Genomic DNA, 12,411 nt, shown 5'->3' with positions numbered 1-12,411 from the left:
GCTCCTCTCTGGGCACCACTTTCTCTGCACTGAAATAGGAAAGGGGATTAAATGGAAATGTGGCTTGTGTTGGACTAACGCCGTCATATAAAACAGCTTTAATGTACGAACAGTATAAAAAACAATATTTGACAGTGTTGGAAAGCTGGCCAAACCAGGCAGAAACTGGATTGGGATTGACCTTTGAAAGAAGGTAACCTCACCGGGTGATTCCTGTTTATATGATTCTTCTCCTGAGTGCACCTACCTCCTGTTTGCATGGCATTGGCTAGCCAGAACCTGAGTAGAAAACCATGGTATTTCTGGTTAGGTTTCAGAGGCTGGAGCTGCAGTCTTCCAGAGAGCTGGAACCAAGGAGAGAAACCCTGCAAAGGAGAGAACCTTGGAGGGGAGAGCCCCCAACAGCATGTAAACTTGACCGATCCTTGAACTGTGCATGCGTGGGGGTGACATTGAGAAGCCCAGTGGAAACATCAACTAGAAAGCTATAAAGGCCAAGCAGAGATTTCAATTGTGGCCCGGCTGCAGCCGCAGACAGAATTTGGACTTGAAGTCTCACTAAGTGAGCAGATTAGAAATGTCCCAGACCTAAGGGATTCACCCTAAAACTAAGGTAAACCAAATATGACACATCCTAAGAAAGTGCAAAGTCAAGTTTCTACAAGTTCAAAGTGATTACCCTGTAACTTAACTGCCAACCAGAACAAAAACCCATATTCTTCAGAAGAAGATAACAGAATCCAGAGTCTCTGCAATGTGTTACTGCAATGTCTGGCATACATTAAAGCGATAAGAGCCTGTTATGAACAACATTATGCTATAAAAGTTTACAACTTAGAAGAAGTGGACAAATTGTTTGAAAAACACCACTTACCATAACTGAGACAAAAAGAGACAGCACATGGAATAGTCTTGTATCTATGAGAGAGATTGACTTTATTATAAAATATCTTTTAACAACAAAAAAACCAATCGCATTAGGAGATTGATCGTATCATTCATGAAGTTCATTAAATTTGGGGGGGAAAATAATTCAGTCTTACAGAGGATGTCTGTGCCTTCCAATTCCATTTGGCTTTGTATTGGAGATCTCAGTACAACAATGTTGAACAAAAAATAAATAAAAGACATTAAAATGTAAACATAAGAGGTAAAGCTGTCTTTAGAGACAATGAGATTTTTAAAAAATTTTTGAAGTTTATTTTCAGGGGCACCTGGATGGCTCAGTCAGTTAAGCATTCGACTTTGGCTCAGCTCATGATCTCATGGTTTGTGAGTTCAAGCCCCACGTCGGGAGGCTGCTTCAGATTCTGTGTCTCCCTCTCAGTGCCCCTCTGCCGCTCTCTCTCTCTCTCTCTCTCTCTCTCTCAAAACTAAATAAACATTAAAAAAATTTTTAAAAAAGATTTACTCTAAAGCTTCATAACCAAGATAGTGTGGTATTGACGTAAGGAAAGACAGATAAATGGAACAGACTAAGAAGACCCATATATAGTGAACTGATTTTCAACCATGGTGCCAAAGCAATTTTCTGGGGCAAAGAAAGTCTTTGCAACAAACATTAAACAGCTAGATAAATCTATGGTAAAAAGTAAACTTAGACCCTTACCTCTTACCACACACAAACATTAATCTGAGGTATATAAGAGTCATAAATAACCAAAGTTAAAACCATACAGTTTTAGGAAAAGATACTAGAAGAATGTATTTGTGACTTTGAAATATATGAATGGCCAATCGGCACAGGAAGCTGCACTCAAATCATTAGTTACCAGAGAAATGCAAAGGAACACTGCAATGAGCTACTCTTACTCATGCTCCGGAAGGGTTCAAGTTAAAAGACCCACCCCCTGAAACACTGGTGAGGATAAGGACCAACTTTGAGAGAGAGAGAGAGAAAGAGAGAATAAGCAGAGGAGGGACAGAGAAAGATAAGGGGACAGAGGATCCAAAGTGGGCTCTGCTGACAGCAGGAGCCTGATGTGGGGCTCGAACTCACAAACTGTGAGATCATGACCTGAGCCAAAGGCGGATGCTTAACTGACTGATACAGTACTGATCGAGAGTGTAAAATGGTACAGCCACTTCAATTACATCTTACAAATTTAAATATTTGACTTCTCATGATCCAGCAATTCCATTCCCACATATTTATTCCAGAAGAATGAAGACGTATGTCCACACAATCCTTGTACACGAATGCCCACAGCAGCTTTATCCACAACAGTCCAAAACCGGAAATGGAAATGTCCATGTACACGGGGCACCTGGGTGGCTCAGTCAATTAAGCGTCTGACTGCAGCTCAGGTCATGATCTCCCAGGTCGTGGGTTTGAGCCCATTGTTGGGCTCTGTGCTGACAGCTCAGAGCCTGGAGCCTGTTTTGGATTCCGTGCCTCCCTCTTTCTGTGCCTCTCCCCTCCATGCTCTGTCTCTCTCCATCACTTAAAAATGAAATGGGGGAAAAAATGAAAAGAAAAGAGAAAACTCCACATACAGAGGCACCGAATAGACAAATGGCAACATGTTCATTTGCTGGAACGGAGTTGGCAACAATTTGAATCCGCTACCAATGTGCGCAAGAAGAGAGCGACCTCACAGACATATGCTAGTGAAAGACACAATACCTATAATAACAAATATACTATGATTCCTTTTGTATGAAATTCTAGAAGGGGCAACATTCAGGTTGGTGATAGAAATCAGAAGAGTGGCACAATTTGGGGACACAAAAGAACTTTCTGGGGCAACGGAAATGTTCTATACCTTGGTTGACCCTGTGATACGTTTATCAAGAGCTACTGAATTGCCCATTAAAGATAGGTACATTTCACTGTGTGTACAGTTTGCCTCAAGGGAAAAAAACCCAACAAAATAAAACAACTAAGGAAGGTACAAAACAAATCATTAGGACTTTAACCTTCCAGGAGCCTCAAGGACACAGACCTAGGGCTTGATCATACTGGGTCCTATGGCCAGTGTTAATGCTTTTCTTTCTCTGCATGAGCCAGAGCTGAGGTATGAAAGGCTCAGCTGACTGGAGGGAGGGGGGCAGGGAGCTAGTGGGCCTGTCCTGTCCCCAGCTGCCTGAACAAGTCACTTCAGCTTAAGAAGCATCTATAAATTAATCCTGAAGTCTGTGTGAGCCCATCGGTGTTTCCCGCTAGTCTTCTGTGTGTGTGTGTGTGTGTGTGTGTGTGTGTGTGTGTGTGTGTGTGTTTTATTTTAAGCCTCTTCCCTCTTCCTCCACTGCCATGGCCTTTGGAAAAAATAACGATTCCCTTGGGATGATGTGTGACCCCTAATCAGAGGATAAGTTGTCTGGCCAACTTGGTTAGACGGCAGAACAAAATTTCCTGGAGGGTTGTGCCACCAGTCGGATCTGAAAGAACTGATGTTTTCTTACAGCTCTTGTGTCCAAGGGTGGGAGGAGGCCAGATGACCTGGAAAAATACACAAATAGAGTCCCCACGTGAGTGACAATGCCGACACAGATTCAGCTCAGCCCTTTTGAGAACCCCCGCCCCTTCCCTAGTACCAGCAGCACCTTTGGGCTCTCCATTGCTTGGAAACCAGGGAACCCCGTGCCCACAGAAGAAAGGAGGCTCAAAAAGGAAGAGAAGACAGAGGAGATGAGCCAACACAGAGAAAAGGGAGAGGGGTGTCAAAATAAAGAAGGGGAAGGAAGGGGAGGAGGAACCACGGCTTCTTTAATAGAGGAGCAACAAATTCATCCTTTTGTAGAGAGTCTGGCGCTTTGCAAAATGCCCACATCTTTCAGTAAGCGGTGGGCTGGCCGGGACTTGGGATCCCCCATTTCATAGGTGGGAAAACTGACACCAGAGAGTTTTTAGAGAGCACTGGCTCAAGTTGACACGGCTTAGTAAGGGAGCAGAGCAGATCCGGAGGATTTGGGGAGCCGCAGCCGTCCTCCCCCCGCCCCCCGAGGTTTCAAGGCACCCTTGTGTCTCACACCAGCACCCACTCAGCACAGTCTATTGGCCAGCAGGGATGCCCTGTTTGCCCGGCATTATCATGCCCAAGGTGAGGGAACTCAGCTCCCAGCCCCAGGCCTTTTTAGGAAATGTAACTCTGCATGAAACACTTGGCTTTGATGGGAAGGAAAGAACCGGGTCTACTAATTAAAGGCCATTTAGAATTTTTTTTTTTAGCTTTAAAAACAGAGTAGATAGGTTTAATTCGGGCTGACCGCAGTCACTGGGCATTTCCGTGAAGTTCAGGGATTCTGTACGGAGTCTCCTAGACTCTGAGAGATCACTGGATTTTTTTCTTTCCCCTCCGTTTCTGGTTTTGTTTTGATTTTGTTGTTGTTGTTGTTGTTTTAAAAATACACACCCTCCTGAGTTGAATACTTTGACTTCTTTGATGCAAGGGAAGCCAACCACGGATTTCTAAAGTTAGACAGAAAGGAGTCGGGATTGGCAGGGGCTGAACTAACCCAGAAGCCTCAGAAGCTCCTGCCGCCTGCCCGGGGCCACCGCCTGTGCGGTCAGCACCGGGTGATTATGTTCTCCTGAGAAAACCAGAGACCCAGAGGCCTCTGGTTACACTGCCCCTGGCTCACTGCCCGCGGACAGGGCGGCGGGCGGCGACGGGATGCCAACCGGGAGTGGTGACCACCCCAGCTCAGCCACAGGGACAGGAGGGCTCGCTGAGTAGGACATCCCAGGAGAGGGCTGGAGCGACCCCAGAGTGCACCCCACTCGTGTTCCAGAAGCCAGGCTGAAAAGACACCTGTGGCTTTATTCCATCCAGGGCCCCTCGCCTGCCTCCCCTCATTGCAGAACCTTCCCTTTCCTAGAGGGCGCTCTCTCCATAAGGATTGCATGGGGCTGACCTCGCCTCTTCCCTGACCACATGACCCAGGCCTGATCAATCAGAATACCTCACCTTACCTCACCGCAGTGATGGGCTCCATCGCCAGTACAGGACCCAAGAAGCCTGCCTTTCTTCTGCTCTGGGGTTGCTAGCCCGGCAGCAGCTTCTGAGAGCCCATCTTCCCGGCGAGGTGGTGAAAGCAGGTCTGAGAGAGGAAGAGAAAGAGTGTGTGTGAGTGTGAAAGCCCAATACTACCATTTGAATTTCTGGATGCAGCCGTGCCTGAAGGGGATTACTTCTATGAGCCAAGAGATGCACCCCTCCTTTTTTTTCCTAGAACTACTTTGCATTTTATTCCTGTCACCTGCCACGGAAAGAGGGCCAAGTGATACGTGTCATGCTCATCTTTGCATCCCTAGCACCTAGCATACAGGGCAGGCTTGGTAAATGAATGTCCGAGCCTCCCTAGACTGCAGGGGAGTGGTGTTCTCGTCAGGGGAGGGAGGCACTACCAAGCCTTGTATCCCAGGCACCTTACATAGATTATTTCAGTGGATTCTTTCAACAACCTTGTAGTACTAGGGCTGTTACCTCTGCTGGAAAGATGGGTAAAGTGAGGAAGAAAAGCCTGACCTTCAGGACAGAGTGTGAGCCTCCTATATGGGCACGTTTCTGACCCGTCAGAAGTTAGATCATCTACAGGCCTCCTCCAGTGAGAAGGAATGGACAAACAAGACCCCCCCAGATGACCCCTGTTTCTGGGCCCCTGCCGCCCCAGGGGCGCCCATACCAGAATTGTGGGGTTTCTTTGCCCCAGGTCCCTGTTTCCCCTTGGGTGCTGGGAGGATGTCTATTGCCAGATGCCAAAAACTGCGAACCTGGAACTAGGTTTCTCCCCTCCCCCCGAGCTCCCTGACCATCATGCCTCTCTCTGGCCCTTGACCCAACGCACCCTAGATCCACCATGTTCACCCCAAATTTCAGTTGCTCAGTGGATCAAGGGTAGGATTTGGGGGGTGTGGCCGAGGTATGGGTTCCTGAGTCCAGAAGTTTTATGGTATCACGAAGGCTACACAGAGTGGGCAGCCCACAGGTGACAGAACATGACAGTGGAGGTCCTAAAGATGGATATAGGAGCTCTGGATTTGCATTTTTGCCAGGACTGAAGTGACCTAGAACGACAGAATAGGAAGGGACATCGAAAACCATCTAGTTCGAGGAAGGCAAATATCTGCTGCGGACAAGTCCTGACCATTGCTCCTGACCTTGAGAGATCCCGTGCTAATGTGCCATAGCCTTCTCTCCTCCCAAGCCCAAATGCCCCTTCAGATCCTTCCCAGACAGCATTGCGGGTAACCCCACCAATCAGTGGAAGACATCTCGCAAATAATACGTGCCCTCAGATGTGAGTTGAGAGACCTCATTTTTTTGCGGTTGTGAAAATGGAGTTGTGACGTGCAAGAAGAGACATGAAAGGACTTGTCCAAGGTCACACAGCCCTGCTGGAAGGTGCAACCAGACCTTATGATTGGGTAAAGTCCATCATTCTTTCTTCTCATTGCTGACTCAGTACCATTAATAGATGGTAAGATGCCAACCCAATTCAAGCCATACGTGTGCTTAACTGGAAAATAAATCAACCAAACTGATGGGACTTGGTGTTATGGAAAGAACACTCAGCGAGAATTTCATTTCTGGTCTGGCCATAAACTAGCTGTGTGACCTTGGGCAAGTCAGTTCACCTCTCTGGGCCTCAGTTTCTTCGATTGTGGGGACAGGGTGATCTTTAAAACGTCTACTATACTTTCAAACACTAATAACCTCTTATTTCATGGGCCCAGCACTGTACCTGGAAGTTTTTATGCTATAAAACAATGAAAGAGAAGAAGCAAACATATGATACAAGAAGCAATACCAAATTGCACATCTGGGAGTGCAGAGGAGAGGGCTTCCTTGTGGAGGGCAGAATTCAGCCTGGTCTGGAAGGATGGACAGATAGATGAGGGGATGGACACTGCAGACAATAAGAGGAAAGTAAGAGAAGGCAAGAGGAGAGGAAATGGAGGGTGGAGGGAGCCTAAGGAAAGCACTAGCCAATCGGAGATGAGTGTGGCACCCATGGGGGCTGACGCCAGTTTTCTGGAAAATGTAGGAGTGGGATGCTAGTCCCGACAGAATGGTATGGGGCAATCTCTTGCCTCATTGAATAAGACCCTTTTGTGCAAGTGTCCAAAATTCAACTCAACCTGACTTAACCCTGACAGTGCATTTATCAACTCACACCTAACCCAAAAGCCCAGGTGCAAACTTTAACCACAGCTGGATCCAGGGGCTCCAAAAATTTCATGGGAATTTGCCCTTCTCCATTTTTACTTCCTTCTGTGTTGGCCTAATTCCCAGGTAGCCATTTCCCAAGTGGGGGCAGACGGGGCCCAGTTCCTCCCAACATCACGAGCCCACTTCACCACACCAGTGTGAAGAGAGAGAGCTCTCAGTGGTGCCTGTTTCAATAGTCCTGGGGCAGATGCTCATTGGCCTCGGTCTGATCTGTTTCCCCGGCTGAACCAATCACCAGCCAGGGAGCTGGATAAAATGCTCTGATTGGCCAGGCCTGGATCACGCATCCAGCGATAGGGCAGTGGAATGGGTTCTGCCCGAAAGGGACTTTGGAACCTGGGAATGAAATGATGGTTCTTAGAGAAAAATCCCAGGGCTGTTATCAACAGAAGGAATGGGTGGATCCTGGGCAGACAACCCCAAGGGACGTCCAGTGGCAAAAGAGTATTTCTTAAGTATCTGTGGACAGACAGGAGACATCTTAAAGACAGAGAGAGAGACTTAGCCGTGGTTCCTCGCTCCGTGCAGAGTGCTCATGCCCAGACCCGAACCTGCAGAATTCCGAGAGGCAGAGGTGGGGTGGATGGCGATGGGGAGTTTCTGGGCAGGTCCCCCATATTTCTTAAATGAATACTTCTAGGAGAGACTCAGCAGCGGGGCCGGAATTTGTTAAATTACATAAACATTATTGTGACCCGTAAAATTCAATGAATCTCGGCCTGTTTACCCGGGGCTGGCTTTAATGTTTGCACAGTGTAATTTAATGTGTCAATTTGCTCTCAAATAAAAAACATCTGGTCCTCTGACATGGCAAAGAGACCGGAGAGCTGATGTTCCCAACCAGCTAAAAGCCCCAATCAGAGATGACGTTTAGGGCTAAGGAACAGCCCAGGAACTCAGAAAAGGAAGCCAGCATTGTCAGGACCCAATCCTGGCCTGGTGACAAGCCTCTGTTTGTGAGTCTGTAAGATCAGTACGTTCCTAATTAGAATTAAGGAAAGCCGAGAAGAGCACATACCATCTTTAACTGTTACCGGTTGTGCAATTAAATTTTCTGTGGCTGTCCCTGCCAATATTGACATTCATACTATTGAATTTTTAGCAATCTTATTATTTTGTAATTGAGAAGAGCAGAAAGAAAATTACACTTTCCTATACAGAAGATTTCAGCTAATGCCCCCGTCCTATATATAGGCAGCCTGGCCAAGCCCTCTCCCTCTGGATTCCCCAGGAGTCGGTGGAGCTTGGGAGAGGGGGAGGTGAAATTCTCTGAGCGTGTGCTTTTCCAATGAGATCATGTATCCTGGTCTGGTCTCCACTAAATAACGATCCGGCTCATTCCTGCAGACGGAGGCTGGACTTGGCAGGCCAGTCCTGAGTTGGAGGCGCTGACCTATATAGAACAGGACAGGGGAAGCCAAGTTCTCCTTCGAGACAGGTGGGGGGCTTCAAAGCCTTTTAGGGGCCTCGTGGGGCCACCAGGGGGCTGCTCAGCAATTCTGACTTCGGGGCCCCACCCAGAACTCGGGGGGCAGTGCTGCCGGGGGGGGGGGCAGGTTGCAGTGATGGGATACATCATCCATTTCCTTTTTCAGCACCCTCTTCCAGTCCTAGCACCAAGCCGGGGCCAGGCTGAAGGGAACTGCCGAAGAATGGCTTCCACCCCAATAAATGCTCGAGATGTCCTGATGAAAAAGAAGCCGGCCCCAAGCCCGGGCAGCCACCCCGCTGGAAGGAGCCAAGACTGCTTTCTTGGCCAAGCAATGCCGGGGTCAGAGCAAGTTCAGGCTTTGCTTTAATTGAGTAGAAGATAGTTGTTCCTTAAGGGAGCCCTGAAATAATGCTTCAGCCGAGCAGAATGACTTCCCATATTGTCAGAAGGGATTAGCCAGGCTGGTTTGTAAATAAAGAGTGATCCTTCTTTCCCCCTCCAGGACAAACATCATATTTTCCCCAGGTCACCAGGGACTGGGCTCACTCTAATCAAATCCTTGACATTTCACTAGGACTTCCAGGAGTTACACGTTTTCCGTGACTGAGCCCTTGGTCATTATCCATTTTCCTAAACGATTGCTGTTTTCCAAACCCGGAATGTTTTAGGGAAGTGGGAAAAAGAGATGTCTGTCCAATGGTGTGGGGACGGAGTGGGAGACAGACGTGGGGATGCAGAGAATTAGGACTCTTGAGGTTGAAACAGGATCTTCATAAGCACCCACAAGGTTGGTTTTCAGGACCACTGGACAGTTTTTCTAATTTCTTCATCCTTCCATTCATTTGGGCAGCAACAATTTTTTGAAGCCCGTGCCAGGTGCCAGAGCCATAGTAGCCTGTAAGCATACACCTGGGCACAACCTGCCTCCATCCACTCCAGAAACCCCCCGGTCTCATGGAGAGACCCGTATGTAAGCTGATAACAAAAATATCCAGAGAAGTAAATGTGTAAATGTCATAGAAAACAAACAAAGCAAAACAAAAAAAAAAAAAAAAGAAAAGAAAACTAACAGAAAACAGACTTTTGTCTCAAAAGGACAAGGAAGGCTTCACAGAGCTGGTGACTCAGGGTCTCATAGGATGAGTAGAGGTTGGCCATCATCATAAAATAATAACAGAAACAGCTATTCTGAGATGTCAGGTGTTACTCTAAGGGTTCTACATGCCTTAACTCATTGAATCCCAACAACCATATGAGACAGGTTAAGGTCAGGGTTAGGGTTAAAGTTAAGGTTAGGGTTAAAGAGTTATTTTTACCCCCATTTGCCGATGGAAGCTAAAGTATAGAGAAGGGAAGAATATTCCTTCCAGGCCAGGGGAACAGCATGTGGGAAAAGGCACACTTGTGAGAAAGTAGGGCATGTTTATGGACAGCCCGGAGGTACAGAAGAGTGACCAGCTCAGATCTGTGTTTTTAAGAGGAGAACCACATGGCGGAGGAGCCAAAGTGTGAAAAAGAGAGACAGTGATAAAAAGGATGCTATGATCCTTACTGGAACTAAGACCCCCTTCCAATTGTTCAACAACCACATGATCTAATCATCCCCTCCACCAACCCGGGGCCCCATACTGGCCCCCAGGGAAGGAGCTCAAACTCAGTGGCACTCAGATACAAGCGTCAAAGCCAGACTTAACAGCATGACCCCCCCCACCTCCATCTCCATAAACAAGTACCTACAATGAGTGGGGTAACCCCTCTAGCTCCTACCCTGAAGACTTATGCACTGGGACAGAAGACCCCAAGGTTGAACTTACACCAAGAGAGGTAGGCTGGGAGTCTGCTGATCTGACACACTGTAGCCACATAGAAGTGTTTTTGCCTTTCAGGTTTGCTTCTGCATTCTTGAATGATCTCCATTTGCATCCCTTCCTATTGAACAATTTTTCCCCTACGGGGGGTGGGGGAGGGGGGTGGAAATCTCACAGCTTGTGTCCACTCCAAACACAGATGACAAGAAGTCTTGGAAACGCAGCCTAAAGAAACACTCAGCAAACTGTTCCCCAAACAAGCCTTTCGTCCTGACCTTTATAAGCCAAGAGCTCCACTTTATAACTCGGGAATACACAAATATTTACAGTTGTAGGGAAGACAGCCAATGTCTGCTGGAGGGTCCCAGGTTTGGGAGACAGCTAAGTACTCATCCAGCCCGGCATCACAGATGCTATAGGGATGCTCTTTGAAGAATCTCCTGGCAGATGGTCACCCAGTGTCTCGTCACATGCCTCTCAAGATGGGAAGAAAGGCCACCACCCCCTGAGAAAGCTCCTTCCAATGATCTGCACATTGCAAAGTTCTGACAGCCAGCCAGCCAGAATTGCCTCCCAGTAACCTTGCCCCCTGTTTTTTGTTTGTTTGAGTTTATTTATTTATTTAGAGAGAGACAGAGAGTTCGAGTGGGGGAGGGGCAGAGAGGGAGAAAGAGAGAATCCCAGGCAGGCTCTGCTGTTAGTGCAGAGCCCAACAAGAGGGCTCGAATCTACAAACTGTGAACTCATGACCTGAGCTGAAACCAAGAGTCAGACACTTAACCGATAGAGCCTCCACTCCCCTTGTCATCCCTGCCCCCTGTTTTAGATGGGCCTCAACACTTGAGTACCTTACTTTCCAGGTCAGCCTTTTGAAGGCTGGGAGTCAGCTCCCCTGTTTGCCCTTTCCTCTCTCTTCTTCCTTGGTTCCTTTGTTCACTTCTTGGGGGGCCTCCCTTGTGGGCCCCCACCACCGAGGTCACCTCCCTTCATTATGACCACAGACCCTAGTTGATTGATGTCCATTTTCAAACATGACCCCCCAGATCTATTGCTGCTGAGTTTCGTACTGTGATCGGAGCCCTGTGTCACTAATGTCTCATCCCTAAAAATCAGCTTAGCTCTCCAGACAGTGGAATCAAGGTAAAAGGGAAGGAACACAATTTTCTGGAACTCCTGCCACACTGGGCACTGTTCTTGTTCTTTCTAAACCCTCAGTGCTCAGCACAACCCTAGGAAGTAGGTATTCTTCTCTTCATTTCACATTTGTGTGAACGTGGCCTTCTGACACAGAACTGAAAATAAGGAAATCAACAAAACAAGTCTTCCAGGATTCTGAAGCAGAGGTGAGAGAATCAACCAGAGTCTGTTGACTCTTACTTTGTGTTTATTTCTACCAAGATGTCTTTGGTGTCAGGGAAACCTTCGCTCTGCCACTCTCTAGCTACGGGACTTTGGGCAAGTTAGTTAATGTCTCTAGGTCTGGGGTGACCAACATGTCCCCTGTTGTCCAAGACTGCCCAGGTTTTACTTTTATTTTTTTTTTCATATGTATTTATATTTGAGGGAGAGAGAGAGAGAGTGCGAGCAGGGAAGGGGTCGGGGGTGGGGACAGAAGATCTGAAGTGGGCTCTGGGCTGACAGCAGCGGGCTCTGTGCAGGGCTTAAACTCACTTCCAGATCATGACCTGAGCCAAAGTTGGACACTCAACCTACTGAGCCACCCAGATGCCCCTGAGACCTTCCGGGTTTTAACTGCCGGTTTCTATATCCCGGGAGACTCTTCCGTCCCCGGCAAAGTGGTGTGATTGGTCACCCTGTGAGGCTGTGACATGTGGATAATCATAAACTACCTTGCAGTGTTGTCATGAAGGTTGACGAAGGTGACATACGTGACAGACCCAGTGCTGGGCCTGGCACATAGCGGACACTCAACGTATGTCCTGTGTCATATGAAAGCCTGGTGAATCATGGCAAATTAGAAAGAAATAGAGGCCAG

General features: G+C 47.6%; 1 long non-coding RNA gene across 1 annotated transcript; it reads right to left on the bottom strand.

Annotated features, from left to right (window-relative positions):
• Nucleotides 1-3,359: 3,359 nt before the first annotated feature.
• LOC115301680 lies at nt 3,360-11,345 on the bottom strand. Its single transcript, XR_003913240.1, has 3 exons — nt 11,264-11,345; nt 4,916-5,043; nt 3,360-3,442 (listed from the first exon to the last, which is right to left on the bottom strand). It is a non-coding gene; the product is annotated as an uncharacterized LOC115301680 (long non-coding RNA).
• Nucleotides 11,346-12,411: the final 1,066 nt, after the last annotated feature.

Source organism: Suricata suricatta, chromosome 9 (genome assembly GCF_006229205.1).
Source record: "Suricata suricatta isolate VVHF042 chromosome 9, meerkat_22Aug2017_6uvM2_HiC, whole genome shotgun sequence".
Classification (NCBI taxonomy): Eukaryota; Metazoa; Chordata; class Mammalia; order Carnivora; family Herpestidae; genus Suricata; species Suricata suricatta.
The sequence above is the reverse complement of the archived record's forward strand: the minus strand, read 5'-3'. Positions and strand labels throughout refer to the sequence as shown.